The sequence below is a fragment of the Lichenostomus cassidix genome, chromosome 13, assembly GCF_008360975.1.
Source record: "Lichenostomus cassidix isolate B80296 chromosome 13, HeHo_3.0, whole genome shotgun sequence".
In the NCBI taxonomy this organism is placed as follows: Eukaryota; Metazoa; Chordata; class Aves; order Passeriformes; family Meliphagidae; genus Lichenostomus; species Lichenostomus cassidix.
This window is the reverse complement of record NC_139494.1, coordinates 6,076,838-6,099,623: the sequence shown is the minus strand read 5'-3', so window position 1 is coordinate 6,099,623 and position 22,786 is coordinate 6,076,838. Positions and strand designations below refer to the sequence as shown.

At 38.0% G+C, this 22,786-nt stretch overlaps 1 long non-coding RNA gene across 2 annotated transcripts in view; it reads left to right on the top strand.

The window, feature by feature from the left end:
- LOC146431128 (uncharacterized) overlaps positions 1-22,786 on the top strand; it is a 167,285-nt gene that overhangs the window by 25,672 nt on the left and 118,827 nt on the right. For both annotated transcript variants that reach the window (XR_014854868.1, XR_014854869.1), the window contains exon 2: positions 5,674-5,726. This is a non-coding gene — a long non-coding RNA (uncharacterized LOC146431128). The remainder of the gene's footprint in view (positions 1-5,673; positions 5,727-22,786) is intronic.

Genomic DNA, 22,786 nt, shown 5'->3' with positions numbered 1-22,786 from the left:
TACAGCTTTAATTGTCTTTGCTTGGTTATACTGACAGTCTGACATTGAAAAGTAGCTCTCCACATTACCTCCCTTTACTTTCATGCCAGAAATCTCTTGTGAAGGTGAGTATGGGAATGAACCAATTCTATGGAAATATTATGCATACCATTGTAGTGTTAGAAGTGAAAGCAGGACTCCAGAGAACATGCTGAAATCCATATTCTATGAAAATGTGTCCCTTGAAAATTGCCATTGTTCAGGTTTCATTTATCTGTAAATCATCTGCTGAATGCTCACACTAGGATCTTCTTTGCTTTGCCAGAACTCAACTGCCACTCTGTGAAATCACTTTCACGTTCTTTCCTGTGAAACTCCAGGCATGTAGGGCCCAGAAACTGGGTGGGATTTTTAGATGGAATTGTCATGGTCCAGATGATCCATTAATGATAGCTGCATTCCTGTTCCAGTCCTGGCAGCAGTTAGTCTTCCTTCTCCTACCAGTCTGCAGAGTGTGCTTTCTAAAAAGCAACCAAGTCTGCTATGAAGTTGACTTTTATTGTTGGCTTGAGTTTGGAGGGCTCACAGCTGATGCACTGTCAAATCAATGTTGAAATCAGGGAAAGTTGTCTTACGTGGCCTTGATGAAAATACAGAATCCATTGCCTTATTGTGGGGAGGTGACTTCACTGAGACCACAATTTAAAAGACATCTAATCCTGTCTGCCTGTGGCCAATGGTAAGTTTTCCTTACTCCTAATCGTATTTAGAATTAGAAAGAAAAGAGCACTCACAGTTTAAAAAAAAAAAAAAAGCCAAAAAAAACCCCCAAACCTAAACCACTCTAAGCTAACAACAAAACCAACCTAAAACAAAACATGCTTTTAATTGTATTTCAGAAGTGAGTGTGTGACAACTTTTAATGTGTAGTTTATGGTTTTATGAGGTCACTTTGTTTAGACATATTCAGGTCCTTGTCTTATGTCAAAAGACCATTCCTTTTTCAGGTATGAACATCTTAAAGTAGAACTGTATTATGTGACATCTGTCCCATCTGATCCTCCCCGCCATTGTTTCCATTGCCTCATTGTCCATAATAACTCCTCCCACTTCCAAAAGCGACCACAGCAGATTCATGGGACTTGGAGCTTCTGGGAGGAGGTAGCAACTGGATGTGTCCTGACATAGAACCAATTTGGAACAAGAGCTCAAGAGTTTGAATTAACTGAGAGGATCAGACAATGTGGCTTCAAAGAAAAAAAAGAGCACCTTCAGTTTTTAACTTTGAAGAATCTTAGTCTGATGTCAAAGTCATCTGCAACCCATCAATGTATGCAAACTCCAGCCAGGAGTGGATTGGAAGGTAAAAGGAGCAAAAGGTAAGGAAGAAGGCAATGTATTGCTTTGTGAGGAGTCAGGAATAATGAATACGTGCAGCCCTGAATGGTAGCAGGCACTGGAGAATATTGAGTAATGCTGTGTCAGTAAAACTGCTGGACCTTGGGTCAGTGCTGTGATTTTTCACATTTAGCTGGCTGAAATTTCATTTTCTAGTATCACTGGATGGTTAACTTTACTAGGTTTTGTATTCCAGTCTGTAATAGGTATTTTGTTTTTAATGAGGGGGAAAAAAGTACATGCTGCTACTTACAGAGCAAATTTGAACTCAGATGGGGAGATACCAGGAATTTTGTTGGCATCCATAATTGCATTTTGTAGTGCAGTCTTAAGTGAGAATGAATGAGCATTTAGTACTTCCCATAGAAGTCATATTTCCACATGTTTTTCTTGGTCCCGTGTTACTGCCAGCTGTTCTTATTCTGTTAGCTATTGGAAAGATAAGACCAGTAAATTATATCCTGGTAAAGAAACAGGGCTCAAATCCAAGCTTGATTTGGAATTCATTTTGACTTTGACTAGAAGCATTCTGTAGCCATGCAGTGACTATTTGTATAATAAATGAAAACAAGTCCTAGAAATGAGTAAGGGTGTAAGGATGGCATGGTGACACTACTGAACTTGGTATTAGTCATTATATCAGAATTGTTAGGGATGTGGAGCAGAATATATGGAGAGACACTGGAAAAGCTGGGTCTCTTCTAAGTAAAGACTTAGGGTAAGATCCCATTGCTGATTTCAATTACTTAAAGGGATTTTACGAAGAGGACTCCTGGAGGGGTGTTGCCAAAGGGCAGAGGAAACCAGGTATAAGCTAGAATAAGGGAAATTGCACTTGAATGTGAGGGGAGAGGGGCAGATCCTTTAAAATGATGGCAGTTAGCCCCTGGAGAAGGTTGCCAGGAAAATGTTGGGGGATCTCCATCCACAAACATGTTCAGAACTCTACTGGATATACAGTAATGTAGTCTTGCCTTGGGTTCAACTTGAGATGATGTCTAGAAGTCCTTTCAAATCTGGATTGATCTGATTCTACTCTCCTGGAGTGTGGCGTTATCTTGGCTCTTGTTGTGCCACCTGGAAGTGACAATGTGAGTGCCCACAGCAATTTCTAGTGACCCAAAGTATTCCAGAAATACTTGGAAAAACTGCTTCCTGTTGTCAGGCTGGGGGGAAAGTGGCTGAAGGGCTCAGCAGAACAAGATACCCAAAGTGCTGCACTGCTTCAGTGAAATGGAGTGTCCTGAGAGCTTTCTGCTCTGTGCAAGCAAGTGAAGCAGCAGGGTGGGCTCTGTTCCACCTGAGATCTGAAGATTGGGGCACAGACTGGCACACTGCGGGAAGTAGTCAATATTGTATGGATTCTGTGAGAAGTATGTTGATATTTTGAAATTACTTAGGTAAGCCAGCTAGCTAGACAGACCTTCAGAGGAGATGGTGTGGCTTTTAGCACTCATTTGTTAGAAAAAATTAATGACTGTCAAGCTCATCATATTACCATTTTCATTTTTCGTGTGTGCCATGCTGTATTTTCATATGTAGATCACTTTTAGTTTAGATTCTAATTACAGTGTATATGCAGCTATTAGAATTCTGAAGCTACCAAGTGTTTCAGATTTTCTCAATTCTTTCAGTTCATTCCACCGCACTGAAGCTGCACAGACGCTTTCCTGTCATTTTCAACTCTAATACAAACAATAGTAATTTCTCTGCTTCAACAGATTAAAAAAATAATTACTGTACTTGAATAAAATAATCTGTTTCTTTTAACTAGTATGTCAAAAGAAATACTGTTTTTGTGTTATCCACATCTACCCAAATGTCTGACATGTAATGTCCAAAAGAACCTTAAAGAACAAAAATGCTTTTTAGAGGTTGAATTTCTTTTCTAAAGATAGAGTGTTCATTTAGGGAAAGAAATACCACACTTAACCTAATGCTATGCACTACCATACTTATCCGAATATTGTTGAAGTCATGATGATAATTTAAGAATACTAATGACTGAAGCATATATGTATTAGTTTCTGAAGGATGTGATATCTTCTTGAATAATTCAAATTATTTGCCTTGTTATTGGAAGCATGAAGACAATTCTGTATTAAATAGTATCTTAGTGAAGTATAGACTTTCTCATCTTTTCTGGAGAGTTTTTATCTGAAAACTGAGATGTGAATGATACATCAGGTAACAGCTCCTTTGTACTTATTGTAGTCTCAGTGCACTGAGGTTGCATTTGATTTAACCAGGGCTTTATATTTCTTAATTTGTGAAGTGAAAAATTGTACAGGCTACAGAAAATTTTTACACAAAGCATTTGCAAACAAATAGAATACCACAAAGCTTTCATAGTTTTGCCCTTTTCCCAGAACTGGGTAAAAATCCACTCTCACTAGTACCAGGTAATAAAATGTAGACAAGTTCTGAATTCTACAGACACTATGTGGGACATGTCGAGCTAGATAGAGGTTCTTCAGTTTGCATTTAGGAGCATGAATTGAGCCAGTGTCAGCAGTGGGAACTTAAAAAATATTTCCTTTGAAGTTTCCATGGCAGGAAAGTTTTTGACTTTGAATTTCAGAGAAGCGTTTTTGCTGTAAATTCCTGTACTCTGGTGTCTTGATTTCTGCAGTGATAATAAAAGCCAGGTGTTGTCACAAACTGAAAGGATACTTCATTTGCTTCAATGCATACACCTTCTTTATTATAGCATCATGCAATTTAATGTACAGCACACCTGGTTGCTTAATACCATAGTGTATGACAATAAGATGATTGTGAAGTGGTAAAGGTGTCACTGTTGCTGTTCAGTGCAATGCAACATAGCCCTGGGACACGGAAGGGCTCCACAAGAGGACAGTGTCAGCTACTATATTAACCCCATCTATCATCATCTGAAATTTCATCTTTTTATATGCAGGAGAAAGACACTCGTGAGAGACCAGTGACTGTGTTCCTTTTGTTTAATCAGTAATGATGGCTTGAATCAGGAAAGAGAATTAGTAGAAATACAATATGAAAGCTAAACAGGTGGTTGGGGTGAGAGTCTGTTAGTCCTGGCACATGTCCAAGTGGCTCACATAAGGGTGTTAAAAGTGTGCTAATGAGGGGAGGTGGATTAGTCATAGAAGATGGACTTTAGGAATCCCCACTTACTGACTAAAAAAATGTGACTGACATCTGTTACTCGTTTCTCTATTAAAAGAAGAAGAAAAAAAAATTACTCTGCTGTTATTATGCGGAAGAAAGTTAGTTCTTGCCATTAAGCAGGAGCTTTCACATGTGGCTTGTCACACTCTCACAGGAGCCACGTGTCCTGATCGAGTTAGTGCAGTCATTCAGATAAGAAAAGGCTTTGGCATGAGAAGAATTGGCTGCTGCTGCAGAAGGGAAATATGGACACAAAAGGCTCATTTCTGGCTTACCTCACAGAGCACCAGAGCAGCGTCAGCGAGGGCAGTGTTTGCACCTTGATATAATGCTTCATTAATACATATGACTGCTTCATTAAACACGTTGGCATGACAGGACAAATGTGCCATCCTGCCATGAAGGCTGCTGCCTACTGATGGACACAGTGATAAAAGGGCAATTTCGGATGGCTGTAAAATAGCCTCATGCCTCAACCTCCTTTTAGAGCAACTACTGGGCTAAATATGTGAAAATTGTGATAGATTAATCATAAGGGTGTGCTCACCAACATGTTGTGCAAATCACTTGATTGTTCTATAAGATTTCCTAAATTCAGGTTGACAGAAAAAGTGAGGGGGGGGAGTTTATTGCATAGTCACTCAGACTAGAACCAGGGTCACAGAAACTCTTACCTGCATCGATATGGAATCGTTTTAAACAGTTTGGGTTTAGAATAGAAGTACTTGTCAGATTTATTTAGGCCCAGTGCTTTCTGCTTCCTTCCCTTAGTTCTCCTCACCTAAAGTCTCTAACATAAAAATTGTTTTTATATCTTCTTATGTCTGTATAATAATATCACAAAGTGCTCTCTGCCCACAGCTGGAATCCTGGACACTCTGTAGTAGAAATAGTAAATAAGCAGGTATAATAGCTGTTCTGCACTTGTAAAAATGTCTGTCTTAACGTGAGCTTGGTGAAATAAACCTTTTTCTAGAATAAGACTGTTATTAAAAAGAATATTATGTTATATTGTTATAACTAAGAATACTTATTCCTGAATGAATTCATAGTAATGTTACATAAACAATCTAAATAATTTCTGTTTTGACAGGAAATTTTTGAGCTGCCTTTTTCTGACATTATTTTCATTTTATGTTCTTTCAGGAAAAAACTTAGCTGGTTCTCATCAGAGTACATCAAATACAACACTGCTTCTGGTAAGAAGATCTGATTATTTAAGTTGTGTTGTGAAATGTAGCTCTCTGGAATCTGACACTTTCAGCTGTTTTTAATTTTCAGTAACTGCATTTAACAGTTCCATCTTCCTTTCAGCAGCACTTTAATTCTTTTTATTCCTTTGTTCCGGTCTCCTCTGCTTTCTGAATTTATTCTGCAACTTAATGAATACTGTAAATCTTCCTGCAGTCAGTATTTCAGTCAGTCACAAGCAGCATGTGGTATGTGAAACCTAGGCATTCCAAGATCTACTTTTATTTATCCTCTTGTGTTTCTATTCATTTTGTGAGGTTCTTGGCATCATTAGTGATGTCAAAATTGAGCATGTTGCCCTAGCAAGACAAATACGATAATTTTTCAGTGAAAAAGGAGAATGTTCGGGAGACATCTAACTGACTCCACTGTGTTTTGCCATTTAAAGAACATGCTACAGGGATTTTTCATCAATGTCTCATCCTTTCTCTTTGGAGGACCATGCTATGTTTCTAGTTCACTGTTTTTTGTATCCAGCTTTACTATTTTTTACTGTTTCTTTTTAAATAAAAAATATGCTATTTGTATTTGAGATGGTTTTGAAAGTACTTTCTATCTAGTTCTGTCTTACTTTTCCTTTTGTGTTTTGGGTAATAAACTTCATATCATGGTGCAGAATACTGTTTTTGCACTTAGTCCTGATGCTGCAGCAAATTTTTTTCCTACCAATGAACTGAGGAGGAGAGGAAGCTATTGCTTCAGAATGTTCAAACCAATATAAAGGAATATATTCTAGATCATCTCTTGCTTTTGACTATTCTGTATCTATAAATGGAGTGCTGAACTTGAGTGTGTGGCAGCCATAGGGGATCACAGAGGCCCAGACATATGAATTGCATGTGTGCAATTCTGCAGGAAGGGAGCAGTTCTTAAATGCAGAACTTTAGAGAATTGTGCTTAAAAAGGTGAACTATCCCCTCCTGAATGCATGCCTTCATATTTCAGTGTCAAATGTTTGTGTATAATGTGTAAACTCAGTTCAGGTTTAAAGAAACCCCAAACAAACAATAAAACTAAAATAATACAAGCTTCTGAAAACCACGTCAGCCCTTCAAACTGACTCTGAATTACAGAAAAGTTCAGAATTTGGCAGTGATTCTGTTACAATGCAAATATTTGTGAGAGATAGCATATTATTACTGAATTGAAAGTGCTGCAAGAGAAATATGTGAAGAGGATTAATAGATACAATGCTTGATGTCAAGATACTTTTTTTAAAAGTTTTTTTGATCCATGGAAACTCTTTTTCTCTGAGAAATAGAAAAATTTAATGCTGACCCTAAAAAGACTCAGTCACTTTAGCTGTGTAAGTGGGAGGGTCGAGCTTTTTTATCTTTTGTTTGCTGGTGATAACAAAAGTTATTTCTATTTAATTTGGCAGCCTGGGAGAAAGGATTTTCTTTTTTTTTTTTTTGTTTCAATGTATGTGTGTGATTGAGTTGCTGAAGGCTATTTTTATGCCCACACCCTATTAGAATCAGACAATTTATCCAGAAAAAACAGTTCCTATGTTGTAACTGGTACTGCAATCTGTGGTGAGAGCTGCATCCTGGTGTCTGTGGCCATGACCTTCTGCAGTCTTTCCAATCTCAATTATTCCCTGATTCATATCAAAGTCCAGTTCTGTGAGCTTAATTTGTAATGACTGGTTCACTGTCAACACTGCTATTCTGAACTATGCTCTCTGTAGCCCAAAGAGGGTTCAGTTCAATCCAGTGAGAGGGTGCACTGCAAATTAAAAACAAGGCATCTTCCCCAGCCTCTCCACAGAGCTTAACTCTGGCAGTAAAACCTCCTCTTTCAAGTGACACTCTGTGCCTTAGTTTTGGGAAACTATGTTTATGCATGTGGAAAAGCACTAAACCTTACAACTTGCACCCTGTTCCATGAAGAATAGCCCAGGGTAGAGTTGGGTTTATAGTCTGGTATTGAACATAAGCTGCCTGTGGTCACTCTACTCATACATCTGTCTATAAAGTCTAAAATATGTTAATCCCAGGGATGAGCAAAGAGAAGATTCAGATGGATATGTAGGCTCTCATCAGCCCATCTTCCTTGCTGTTTGGTCTATTTGTTTTGTTCTGCCTTTCTTGTTTTTTTTTTTTTGGTTTTTTTTTTGTATCCCAAGTATGATCACCTTTTCTCACAGCAGAAGGAGTTCTTTCGAAAGAAATGTTTATAATTTATTTTAAATCATCTGTAGAGGAATTCATAAATCTAGAATTACTGAGTAGAGTTGAACATTCAGATTGATTGAACTTAAACTCATCCTTTTGCCATTCCTAAAGACCTTTTCTAGTGATTTATTTCAATAGAAGTCTTTGTCACCTTTCTTCTTCTGCAAAGTCAGTAGTCCAGGAAATAAACATGTGTTTTCTATAGCCTTGAGTAAGTTTCTGACAGGATTTGTATTCAAACATATAAGTCTAATCCAGAAATAGGTTTTCACCCTTGTTAATTACACCATCATTCATCTAATCATGTCCTATTGCAAACAATGAATTAACTAAGCTGCAAGATATAACTTCTGTTAAATATGTAACAAATATACAGTGGTCAGTTCCCACTGCAATGATATACCTTCCTCTGGAATAAGAAACTGACACTTCATTTCTGTGCTCTCATGATCAGTATATCCAGCTGAAGCTTCATTCAGACATCAGGGAGCTGAGAATGTAATTTTTTTTATTTGGCCAGTATGCTTAGGTCAAACAACACTCCTAAAAAAAAACAAACTGGGGAAATTTTTTTCATTCCCGAGAGTTGTGATTTTCTGCCTTGAAAAAATAAAAAATCCAAAACAACACCCCCCCACCCCTGAACAGACAAGCAACAGTCCAAAGCAACCTGTTTGAAATTTAGAGGCTAAGCAGTGTCTGAAATGACAAAGTATCACCTGCTACATTATAGGTACACCTCTGCATTTTTCAGGTATTGATTTGAGGTCTTTTTAACATTGACTTAAGTTAGCTCACAGTGTTTGACACAACTTTAGCTCAAGACACATTATAAACTTGGATGCCTTGGATATTTCAAATATGTTAAGTTGGTATCAGCAGGTGACACTTTATACCACTGTGATTTAAATCCCTCACAAATCGTTTGGCATCAGCAGGAAAGAGAAGTGGAATTATTAATAGGATATTGAATGAGGAAGCACCTGTTTGTCCAGATGTTTCTTTAAATAGATATGTTTACCCTTTCCCTGAATAAAACAATTAATGATTGTGTTTACAGTGTTAAAATGAGTATTTTTCAAATTTGAAATATATCAACTTTAAAGATTCCAAGGTCAGAATTAAGAAAAAAATAATTTAATAGCAGCTAACTTTTATCTATTTTTGATATTTAAAAAAATACTATATTAAAACATCAGGATTGGTGCAACTCTATTCAAGTGAAATCTGTTAATGAAATAACATTTCCAGTGAAATTAATTTTCCAGAAATTCCTTGTTTTTGTAGGGACAAGTGATTAATTTTACTCTTAACTTCAAGCAAAGTTAAACTGGACAAGAGTTAAGACCTTAAAAAAATCTCTCCTGACAAATTCAATCACTGTGGCTTTGTTGTCCCAGCATACCTTGGCAAGGGCAATAAATAAGTGCATTCCAAGGTGGGATATGTTGTGTTCCTGCCTGGTCTGCAGCTCCTGGGGCAGCAGTGGTGTGGCCTAAAGCAGGATGTCTGATTGATAGAGCATGTCTGATATGGATGGCTTTGGTTTCAGCCCCTGTAGTGTAACTCTCAGCTGTGAATAAGTGTGGGATCAGCAGCAAAGGCTGTGAGATTTCCTAATTAGAATCCAGGATTGTATTCTTCCTCCTCTGGAGACGATTTCTTTATCTATGAAGGAAGAGCTGCTCCCAGCAGGATAGCACGGCAGAGCTACCTCCTGTATCCATGTCTGATATGCTTGTGTCGGGTGGAGGAAGGGTCAAGAAAGGCTTCCACCAGTTCTGCTGTGTCAGTGCCCTCATCAATTTTGTCCCCTGATATGATTGTGAAGCCCTTTCCTCATTATTTGTGAGCAATTAGCATTTTAATAACAGGAAGAAGAGAATGAGGGATTTTGCATGTGTCTATAAGCAAGTAAATTCCAAGTATTATTTATGTAAAAGTATAGGTGAGTCTTAAACTACAGCGTGTGATTCTCCAATCTTGTTTAGTACTTTCTCAGTTCCTTTATTCACACAGAAGAAACCTTGATTCCATCCTTTCAGAAAAGCTAGCAGCAGCCCAGTTTTTCTAGAATAAGACAAGAAGCAAAACACAGCTGCAATGCTTGTGTGCTACTTTTTGTGAGCCAAAAACTTCCCAACTATGCTCAACTTGGGGTCCTGTGCTTTTACTGGGGGGAGAACAAGACATGCAGGTCATAGCTACAAAAATAATTTTGGGTTTATTCTATTTAGATTTACACATTGAGCCTTTTTAAGAAGAATATTTTTGTGCCAAGCAGATGGGAAGGTTTATAAACCATGAAGAATGGTGTCATGGAATAGGGCTTGCATTTCTAGAACTAAATCTCTTGAAAATCCCATCTTTAGAGGACTGGCACAATTTCATGTTTCTTTGTGTAAAATGAAAGATCTCTACTAATGACTAACTTGCATAGAAGAGCTTCCTAATAAAAGAAGATACTTGGATTTTAAAGGAATAATTAAAGTTGTGGGAAGAAGTTCTGAGTAAGGACCATTTGCTTTTATCCTTGGGAAATAATAAGGAAATGAGTTAACACCACTTACCATCATAGTTCTGTCAGAGCCAAACAAAAGGGGGCTGGGAAAGGTGTGATAATAACTCAGGTTGGGCTGGATCAAACCCTCCCTGGAGAGCATGAGCAATTCTCAGTCAGGTAGTGTTTGTTATTTCAATTAGCTGCACTATTACTGAGCTATAAGAACTACAGCCCTAAGAGGCAACACCTTTGCTGGCATTTGCCCTCTGAACTGACCTGTTTCATAGCTGTTTCCTATGCAGAAATTAGGATACTTCTATGATAATGCCTCTTCTTTTTCTTTTTTTTTTCCCTGTCCCCTTATTCCCCCTAGTTTTTACATTGGCTTAATGAAACTCAAAACATTTTCCTAGAGGAGACCTTGTTCCATGGGAGTGGTTTGGTTGGTTGGGTTTGGGCTTTTGTCCCCCTGCTTTCCTTCCCAGCTGCTCTTGTAATCCATTTTCTCTTGTTTTCTCTGGGAGACAAATTCATAATCCTCTCTTTGCAGTATCACTGAATAATAGTATCACACACACAGAGCAGCCCCTGTCTTACTGAGCTTCTTCTTTCTCCAAGAACATTCATGTTGCTCGTGGCCCCTCCTTAGGGGAAGCCAACATGGACCAAAGTGAAACAGCTGTACAGGTTGTTGTGGTGCAGATATTTATAAAGAATTTTGAAAAAGAAACAACCAAACAAACCAGCTTACATCAAACCTGTCATAGCTCAGCTGTTACCCAAAGCCATAAAGAAGCAAGGCCACTGTTCTCAGAATCAGAAGTTGTGGCATTGAACAATTCCATTGTTTGGCTTGATGATTTACAGCTCCAGCACTTGAAGTTTAAGGTGGAGACTTTGGATGCGCTTCAAACAAGAAAATGCTTGCTAGGTGCTCCAAGGCAAAGGGGTTCAGATTGTCTAAGAATTTTGATGTTCATCCAAATTTGATAGTGGGATGGTATGATGATCTCCCATTATTGGGGATTGCTCCATTATGAGATTACTCTTTGAAATCTTAAAACTTTCTTCAACTTCTGCATCAATTACTTTTCATATCCACATATGCACTCGGTTATCTTTCCTGTATAAGCAATTAGTTGAGAAAAAGAAAAAAGTCCCTGTAAAATGAAACAGAAAGAAAAGGAATGATTAGTTGTTAAGAACAATACCATTACAGATGTAGCTTCACTATTAAACTTCAAATTATTTGTTAATTTTCTACTGAACATAAGAAAAAGTCATGAGAGACAAATATTTCATGTGAGAGATAACCTTTATAGGAATGTGAGTTTAATAGCAAAAGTAATAAAAATTACCTTCTCAAAATGCATAAGAAATTATTAGAATTTCCACATTCTCTTGAAATTAAAGGTGGAGCAGGGTGGTAGAGGGGGAGTTGTTTTGGAATTTGTTTTTTAGTGAATTACAGAGCAGGTGAAAAGTAGGCTTGGTTGTTTGGGAATTGAACATTGAAGCTAGTAATGGTAATAATGTTCTGATCTTTTTGATCCATAAATTTAAATTGCAGTAAAAACTGGTGCTTGGGCAAAGTAGTATTTTCTGACATAAATTTTGAAACAGAAGTCCAGGACAATATTTTTCAATTGATGTAAGAAACAAAAGCTCTTAAAGTTCTGGAAAGAAATAATTTAATGAGTGATTTTAATTTTTTATTATTGTTATTTCAGTTTGGTATTAAAATGCAAACAGCTCTTTTTCAATGAATTTAAAGTTAAAATGTCACTTCATTTTGATTTGGTGGTTAAAAAAACTGAAATGATATTTCAAAATGAAATAAAAATATAATTTTGAATCAATGTTAATATGAAAGGTCACTTGGTTTTCATAGCCAAAAAATCCTTCTGGAACAGAATATTTCTTAGTTAAGCAGGAATTAGGGTTTTTTCTAAATTTCTTATAGAAAAGTGTAAATTATTTTATATGTTTGAGCATCAGTTCTCATTCACACTATTTGCATATAAAATATGTTGTCTGGCTGTATCAGAAATATACTTTGAATTCCATATCTCTGCTGTCTTAGAAATACTTGCCTGCTCTCTGCAGCTGGAGCTTTGTTAGAAATGTGGAAATGGGCTTTCCATGTGTGACCCGGGCAGGCTGTTTCACCTTTCCCTGCCTCTCAGGTGCTCACACCCTGGGAATGCCCTGCCATCCTCTCCGTGTTGGTAGCTGCCCAAGGACTGCTGGTAGCTGTGTGGCAGGACAGGTCCTGTGCTCTCATGTCATGGTTGAACACGGTGTGGGGAGAGATTGGGGTCCCACTTCTGCTAATCTCAGTATTGCAGGAGCTGTTGGACTTGGTCTGTGCAGTGCTTCATTCCTCAGCTGGGGAATAGGCTGATAAAGACAAGGTTATACTCCACTGTGGAAGAGTTCAGAAATATTGCATTGCTCACTTTGGTGTTTTTCTGGTTTCCTTTCCCAAATGAAGCAGTCTCGTGCTGTGCTTTGCAGTGTACTCCTTGTTCTACAGAAATGTTTATAATTTTTTTCAGCTTTTGCAAGCAATTACTGAAGATGTGATTTTGTGCTTAATGAGCAGCTGAGCACTGAACCTTAAAAGAAAAAAAAACTTCTCTCCAAATATTAATTAATCTTTCAAGTTAAAATACTGTAACCCAAGCATCCAATTTTAAACACCCTGACTCTGAAATTCTTTTCAAATGGTCAGATAACTCATTTTCTTTCAAGGGCTCACATGCAGCTCAGCATAAAGAAGCAAATAAACACAAGCAGACTTGAAAAGTTTTCTTACTTGTTTGGTTTTGTCTACTTCCTTTGCTATCCACTGTGTGCAGAAGTTTTTCAAATTCAGGTGTTACCAGGCTGCCTGTAGCTGGAGACTGATCAGCTCTTTCCCTTCCCCTGCCCACCACAGAGTGTCTGACTAGTGCTGTTTTCCTGCTGGTTCCCCTCAGCCTGTGGCCAGCCCATGCTCCAGGAAGGCACTTCCAGCTTGTTGGGCCCCTGCCAGCAGCTGGGACTGACCTAGGCATGGCAACAGCTGGTTCAGGACCTTGGGCCCTCAAGTTTTCACTTTTTTCAAGAACAGAGGAAGCTTCTGCACCTCCTTCTCTGGGGTAAATCAAGTATTAGCAACAGGTAGTAGAACAGGAAGGAACTTTTAGCCTCTAGTGTCTATTTCTAGTGAAGTAAAATTGATGTTCTGTGGAAACTTGTCTGGTTTTGGGTTTTTTTCAAACTAGTTAGTGAAAGAAGATTGCTGTACTTCAGTGTTTTCACTTGAAAAGAGAAAAACAGGTAAGTTTTGAAGTAATTTAAGGTCTTCTGGTTTCTCTAAGAGCGTTTGGATACTTATTCTTTAGCCTATCTTGGTTGTCACTGAATTCAAGCTGTCGGTGTGCAAAGCAAGAAGAAAAAATAGGTTTAGGTAAATCAAATCAGGTGATATTTTGCATTCACAGGATGAATTTTCAGACAAAACAGACACAGTCAGGAGTGCTTTCAGACTCGCAGCTTTGCCAGTAAAAAAAGATGTAGGTGAACCATATAGGAGAAACAAACATGATATTTGAATCTAGGAAAGGATAGTGTGTAAAGTTAGAATTCTATCTCAAAGAGAAAACCACAACCCATATATAGTGAACATGTGTTTCAACAGAGAAAATAGACAAAAGAAATCTTCCAGAGTGCCCACCCACCATGTTCAGAGCTACAGCAGCTTGTGCTCCTGCCTGCTCTCACTGTGGTGGATATATCCAGCAGAGCAGAGGAAATCCCTGCTCTGAAATGCTTGGAAGGGAGAGGCAGGAGCTTAATGAGTGGCTGTGCTGCAGCAAGGAGAGCCTACAGTTCAGTAGGAATGTGCAAGTTCTCAGGGGTACATAACACAAACCTTGTTTGGATGCTGCAGATTTTGGCAGGTGGACTCTGAGAAATACTAACTGCTTTCTCAAGGCTTGGTTTGCATTAGTGTCTCCAAAGAAGGAAAAATGTTTTTTCAATTTTATTAGATTGAAGGTGATGCTATTAGTGATATAAGCAACTGAAAATGTAAGGAGAAGGATGCGATGATGGCATGTAGTAATTCTTCACTGACATTGATGTACCTGTTTTGTAAAACTGTAAACACAGTGGGTTGACATAGGTGCACAGTGTCTTATTTTCTGCTTGGTTTTTTTTCAGCCTTAGTGCAAAAATATGGCTGGGTTTTATCCTTGCTTTGCTGGAAACACTGAGAGCGAGTAACGTGGGGTCCCATGATGCTATGTAGGGACACTTCAGTTTGCTATCACCAAGTTTATTCTAGCAGTCAGTCAATTATAATCAAGAGAATTGAAAAATAGGCCAATATGTTTCATAGCTGCATAGTGATAACATTACACTGAATGTGGTATCCACAGATTTCCAACTATGTACAATTAAATCTGATATTCTCTTGGTGTAGCTTTCATAGAAAGATTGAAAATAAACCATAAGATTCAGCTAGGCAGGGAGAGATATTATTAGGATCTCAGAGCTGGTCTGATTAACAGCTGAGCATTTCCAAATCATAAATAAATAAAACAAAAGAATATATTCAGCTTGTCAGCCTGTGGGCAAAATGGCCTTCTGTTGTTTCAGCGCTCTAGGTAGTATTACTAAAAAGTAGCAGAAATGCAAAAGGGAAAATACTTTAGTATTTTTCTCTTTTTTTTTTTTTTTTTGCCTCTTGTATTCACACCTGAATTTTGCATTCATTTCATGGCTGATTGAACAAGCCGGAGGCTATGATATGGATGAAATGCTAATATGTTGTGTGGGTATATGTATGTATGAGGACATGCAACGTGTATGTCCCCAAATGCTTTTGCTGGAGGAATCTGTACATACCCTAATGTGCTCAAGTAGGGCAAGCTCTTCTTCCTAGTCTCTTTTGTATCTTGACACCTTCTTGAAACAGAGTATATGTATAAAAATGCATCTTGAGTATAATACATTTATAAGCAAGATAATGTAATGTTTTTAATATATTTTATTGGCTATTACACTGTGCTGTAATAGATTCTCTCAGTGCTATCTAATCTTAGAACTGCACAATGCAGTGAAACCTCCATGAATTATTAATTCCTAAAAGGGTCATATCAGAGAATATTTTAAATGGGGTGGTTTGAAATGAAAGGGCAGCACTGGGCAGAAAAGTGACTGGTTAAATGGGAGAAAAACTCTTAGTTGGCATAAAGACTGTATTGTATTGTGTTATTTTTGCCTTTTTTAGGAATAGCATGTGTGCAGGTTCTGCCCTGAAAGGCTTGGGGTTTTCTACTTTTTTCTTTCTTTCCTTTTTTGCTCTTTTAACTTCTCTGTGTTGCAGGATCTGAGTGTACTTTCTATTTCAGTCTGTATTGTCAACCAAATTCTAATCAAAAAGTAATAGCAAAGTCAAAACTAGGAGGATAGTGACCTTCTTGGCAGTACTTGGGGCCTGATATTATCCTTATTATCAATATTTTTATTTTGAGGAAAAAAAATTGTTGTGAAGCCCTCCATGATTGCATACAGTCTCTATCCAGTGGATTTCAGTTATGAGAAGCAGGGAGGCTGCTGTGTTCTAGAAAAGATCAACAGCGTTTTTTCAAATAACTTGTTCTCACAAGGGCTGTGCCGTTGAATTGGCTCTGCTGCTGAGGTGTGCTAGAGGATTTGGTGCTGGCATTTGCAGTCTGGGGCTGGCCATGCTCTCAAGCCAGGCACTGATATTTCCATAGCTTCCCACAGCAGGTCAAGGTACCTCAGTAACTCCTGGAATGGATGGGAAGGACTCACAGGAGAGCAGTGCTCCAGCTCTCAGGAAGGAGCTGCAGTGACAATCAGCTGGAGAGATTAATTTGCATCTTTAATTGACAAGGCTGTTTCTGAAGTGAACATTTGACCATAACTTCAGGTTTATGAGGTCTTATTCCACATCGTGTTTAATGCACTGACTGCAGTCAGATGAAAAATTCATCTGTGACTTCCTCTGTGGTGTTTGCATCCCTTCTGTACAGCCCAGTGAAATCCTACTGAAGGGTGTATGCTTTGACCATCTTATGTCTTTATTAGCTACAATTGTTTCAAGGTTTTCAGTTTATTTTTATGGGGGGATTTATAGTAAAAGGATGTCTCATTTGATCTCTTAGCATAATCTGTGAATATAGACCCACAGTGCAGAGACAGCAAAACGAATTCAGAAATGTCCGTATGTTTTAGTGGCTTTGCCTGAGTCTCGGTAGACAGAAACCAAAGCTCTTTGGCATGGTGCATGACTCTACCTTTGTAGTATATGCCCATACATTTGTAAGGGATGCCATGCATGTCCTTCAACAGAAAAACAGGGGAAAACCAGTTGGTGTGAACTCTGTTCACCCACCTTTTTTTATGACTTCTGAGTAAATTTATGCCCACTCTAAAGTTACATCTTTGAATGGAAAAGCCTCCGAATGGGAGATCACAAACAGTGGCTGCAATGCCACTGGAAGTGTTTGTCCTACGTGCAGATTGGCTGCATTTGATGTAGATTAGAAGGATGTTTCAGTCACATAAACAGATGGAACATAAGTGACACTTGTGGTCACCTCTACAGACTAGTGTTTGACACTGGCAAACAGAAGTGGGTTAGAGCTCTGATGCCAATGCAGAAATAGATCTGCAGCTTCTCACATTGACCTGCAGTGATAACAAAGAGATGTTTTTTGGCTTAGTGCTTGCTTGTGAAGATTATTACCACAGGTTTAGGTAATACATTCATGGTGGCAAAAATAATAAACATGATTAAAAGACCTCCTTCAGTGAGTCTTGTCCCTGCCCAGTGAGTGCATGTTGAAGCTTTATTGACAACTTGACCTTGAGAATAAAAGACAATGGTCCTTTCTGACACTTCATTTACCTATCCCTTTACTAGATGAGGGAATCTGGCACAGAAACATTAACTAGACATAATTAATTTGCTTTGATGACATCAATCAACCTCTATTTAACTAATATAATCAAGTGCTGTAATTTGTTTCCAAAAATGATGAAAGATGTCTATGTCCAATGACAAAAGGAAGAAAAACAGTGTAAATGTTACAACAGAAACTTTGCCTATGCTACCTGGAGGTCCAAAATAGAGAGTCTGAACAAAATAGGCACTATTGTATTTGCATGTGCTTCCTTTTACCTGAGAGATGGCAGACAGAACACAGCACATTTGCAACCATCAGTCTGCTTTCATTGGGGGACATTATAGATTTTCACTGGGGAGGTGGCAAGTGCTGGTTGAAACTTGTCAAATTTGAAATAATTTTTTTTTTCTTGGGGTAGGAAGGCATATTTTTAGCAATTTAGTGATTGCACAAATGCTATTCTCATGACACCACCTGCTACTATGAATTCTCCCCTGTTACTATGTGGATAACATGCCGAATGTTACTGCTCTGCAAATAAAAGAATGTCTGTGCCATCAGTTGCATGGTGGATAAAAGGATCGAGGGAGTAGGAGAGCAAACAAATGTGACTTCAAGTAATACAAAATGCAAACAATACACGCTAAGTAGAGTTCTGCATTAACATTGTGATTAACATACACGACGCGCTGTTTGGGAGAAGCCTTTTTTGTTCTTTCAGGGTCAGAAATGAGGGTCAGTCAAATCTGCAATGGTAATGTAAATAACTTATTGCTGTAGTTGTGTTAGCTGCTCCTTAAAGGGTCAAAGTACTATAAACAGAAGATACTCTAAAATGCACCTATAATTGTCTAAATGTCTGACATAGTGATGAAACACTGCAAGTATCTTTTGAAATGATCTTTAGAGAGAGATTATCATGGTAAAGGGTTGTTCACAAAACTGGTTTTTTCTCTGTAGTTTTCTTTGTATTTCTACTCAAGATCTTTTCAGACAAGGAAGAGGATGGAGTTTTTCAAAAGATAGGATTTCCTCTGTAGAGAAATTATAAATAATTTTGAGATTCAAGTTTTTCCTTAAAAATTCCTCCATGCAGCTTGTGGTTGAACTAAGTTTTTTCCATGAAAAATACTCATCTGTAAATCCAAGTAAATACATAAAGTCATTAATTCTCCCTAGTTCAGAGACAGAAATGGGACAAAGCAAGTCAGCACAAAGTAGCCAACAGAGGCAGAAAAAGCCACAACACGAGGTCTTTGAAAACATTCAATAAACATAGAAACAATGCAAATGTTTACATTTACTTTATAATATTTTTATTGGAAATACACTGTTCTATGAATAAAGGATCTCAGTAGCACAGACAAGTAGATATTTTGATAGAAACAAAAGAAATTCCTCCAGAGATAAAGTAGTTTACACTCTGTTGGGTTTTTTTCCTGATTCTAAACCCCATTTTAAAATTTCTTTTAGAAACACATTGCCAAATTTTAGAATCTCTTTTTTTGTCTCAAAAGAAATAATATTGCAATAGGAATTTTCAAGTAATTGAAGGGAATTGATCATAGAGGCTCTGTGATCCTGCTCACTGGTGTTTGACAACTCCTCCTGAATTGACATAAGTGGTATTAGAGCTCTCCTACTTCTTCAGTATAATTACATATCACTGATTGCATTTAGTTCTCTGGCTGGCTTTGCTTTGATCTCTCCTCTCTCATTCTATTCTTATCTAGCTCTTCTTTTTTACTTTCCATGTTTATATCAGTGTCCTTTTTGTAATATTTTGCAATGACTTTGTCGTTGTTCAGGTTGTTGTATTTTTGTGTGCTGGCCACTGGTTTAGAAGCTGTTTATATAAGCAGGTGAAGTGCATGTTCCTTTTTCAGGAGTGCTATATCTAACACATTGAGTTTGAGACCAGGGCTTATTGAAGTTAATAGAAATGTAGCTCTAACAACCTTTTTCTAATAATTGATTTGATTTAGAGAGAGGTCATTTGTTCATATAATTGATCTCCCTCTTTTTTTTTTTTCTTTTTTTTTAATGTGTACTTAGTCTAGTTTCTCAAGTTCATTAGCAGCCAACTTTCATCTCTATGCTTGTGATCTGGGTAATATATGCTTGCAACATGTGATGATTCTGTCACCGTTTGGGGCCAGAAAGGAACTGGGAATTCACATACTATAGTGGAGTTCTTCTGCAGAGCAGGTTGAAGTCTTTTGTGTTCCAATATTCATAACCCTCAGTTTGGTGAACTTGGAGTTGTACCATCATTTATCCATTACAGTAGCAAAGAAACAGTTTACTAATTTGCAGTAGAGAAACAAAAGAAGGAAGCATAACCTCTAGCTGATACAATAATTGAATCATTTATACAGGGCACAATAAACACTTAGCTGTTTCCATTCCTGTTTCTTTTACTGAATTATTTTGCCTTATTTTCTGTCTATTTCTGAATGCTGTTCATATTAACGGGAAAAAGGTCTCTATCTCCCAACTTTATTTCCTCATTGTTATTCATTGGTCCAAAGAAGCTGAGATGGGCATCTCAGTTTATTTAATCAGTAGCTCTCTGCAAGGGAGGTTAGGAATCATCTCTGTGTATCAGAACTGATATGTAGCGATGCCCATCAGAAGAGATTAGTAGGTCCATGTCGAGGTGGAAGCAGCAGGGTAGAATGAAATCTGAAACTGGGTAATGTATTTGAGTTCTTGTTCAATAAAAGTGCTTGTTTGTGTGTTGTAATGAAAGATCTTTGGTGCTATGGATGTCTGAATCCAAATATCCTCCAGATTTTCTGACGGATAAAGTGATAAGGGTGAAAGGGATTTAATTTAGGACTGTTGAGAAACTTTAGAGATTAGAGAAATTCGTAAATGTGCTCTCTCTTATCGTGGTGGGTTTTGTGTCTTATGAGAACCAGACGGGGGGAGGAGAGGGAGCCGAGGTCAGGGTTTTCAGGGTTCTCATTTGGGGTAGGGCTGCTCTGGGAATGCTGCCGCTTTCAAATTCCCATTTGAGGTGCAAATGCAGAAAAGATAATGATGAAATTTTTGGCTTTGTGTTCTCTTATTTGGGGTCTAAGAAGATAACTTTACATTTTTGTTTTTCCAAATTCATGGCAAATAGCACTTGCAATTTTATTTAAGCACTTATTTTTTAATTTTGCTTCATTATAAGATTGTTTTCAAGGCTTGATTACACCATCAGAACTCTGATAACTCTACAGGTCATGTTTCTTCAAGTTTAGCCATTCTTTTTGTCATATTCCATTTAGGTGTGGTAGTTTTCTCTGACTAAAAAATTATGTTCCTGTGACTTGAAATTCTCCAGATTCATTAGTTGTGTTTATATAGAAAAAGTAACAAAAATGTAGGAATGGAATGCTGAGGATATATGTAATGAAATCTTGCCTGCCTTTGAGACATTTCTTGTAGCATTATCTCTCTGAACCTTATTCCTGTGTCTGAACAGAACTACAGTATCTAGCTTGGGGGTAAGTTTTGTCTTGATCACAATTTTCGTAAGGTTTAATTGTCTTTTTGCATTACTAAATCAGCTTTGGAAAAAATATCAGAATCCTTGAAAATAGACTAGTTGTGTTTTGTTTGTTTTCAAAATTGATTTAATGGACTTATCCTAGCCCCAGAGTCAGAAGAGTTAAAAGGCAGACTAAGGTTTTAGAATTAAAATGGTTTTTTGAAGCACCTGTCCTTGGAAAAATCTCTGCTTTTACTTGCACATGTGTGCACACATATGAGGAAAAAAGCCACATGCTTCAAGGAACCTACAAGTGTGAAGCACTTCCCTTGTTTATACCAATGCTTATTTTCCAACCTTGTTAACTTCAGGCATTCTGACGCTGCTCACACCTCTTGTCTAAGGCATCCTCTTTTCTTCCCTTTGTTCCTTGAGATTACAGGGATGCATTAGGGACACTTTGTTTTCCTGGCTTTTGCTACGATTCCAAAGGGTAGAATCCAGAAGTATATAGAAATCGTTCATGCTTCTTTATTCTAGGATTCCAACAGCAAACACAGAACTGTATTAAAAAACTTAGATTTGGAATGAACGTGAGAGTTGGTAGCCTATGGCAGCTCAGATGATCTGAAATGCTCAGAGAAACCTTTCCTTGTGATGGGGAGTTTTTTCCAAAATGTCTTGCTCCTTAGGCATTTTCAGGGAGAATATTTCACTTGTAGTTTAAAAAGAAAAATAAAACAAAAACTAAACCAAAACATGTCTCTCCCCCAAAAAAGACCAAAACACAAGCACCAAAAAAAACCCCCCTAAAACCCCTCTAACACCACACAACATATCTTTCCATCAGGTACTGGAGAATACTCTGCAAAAGACTGCATACCCTACCCGTGTTGTGATTACCATATTCCATCTATGCATTTGTCCACAAGGTCATTGTAGTGAGCAAATCAAGGATTTAATCAAATTTAAAGGTAGATAAGTTATTAAATGTTTACAATTTCTACAAATGATAACATCTTCTTATCAGGTCTTAAAATCTGACATCTTGCTTCTTGTGAATCAAGATTTGTCTGGATTTCTTTGTATTTCAGTCTCCATGCAGGTACAATAGAGTCGCTGGGAGAAATAGTCTCAAAGCCAGAAATTTTTCTTTGGCTTGTGAGGTCGGAGTGGCTGCATTGCTCATTAATTTCCACTGATATTGACACGAAGTGCTTCCTTTTAAGAAGCTTTCAAAATGCTTTTGCCTTTGCCTGCAAGTGTAAAAGGAGATTTTCAATATTAATTTCTCCTTTACTAACATGAAACTGTAGCTCTCAGCTGATGAGTTCAAGTCAGATGATCAGATTGTCTCTACTCATCTCCATTTGGGAGCTGCAGGAGAGCAATTCATGTCCCTGGTGTAGGCAAGGGGGACTCCCCTGCTCTCCCAGCTCATGCCAAGGCTCTTTGCTCCCAGCCTGGCAGTCAGTTGTGTAGATGAGCTTTTCCTGAGTCCAAGTGATACCAAAGGAAAATCCTTGCCCTTAGAGCTGTGTACAAACCAGGGGTGATACCTGCTCAAATGGTGTTGATTTTGTCACTCGGGGAGGGGCAGAAACAGAAGTTGTCACTCACACTCACAAAGGAAAGAAGGTGTCCTAAGTAACAGTCTGGCTAATGGAGCAAAGGCATTCCTGAGCGCAAAGGAGAGGAAAGTGTTTGATTGCTCTCCCTTGACCTGCTGTTTAATTGGGATCTTGTCTCAGTGTGTTTGAACCTTGATCACATTTTTAGCTTCTACCCACCAGTCCAGTCACTGCTTCCACTGACAGAGAACACCAGGCACCCTCCACACCCTCCCAGGGGAATGCTTTCCTTGCAGCCCTCTGGAATGTCCCCTTTCCTGATTTTGACAGTGATTCCTGGCAGCCTAGAA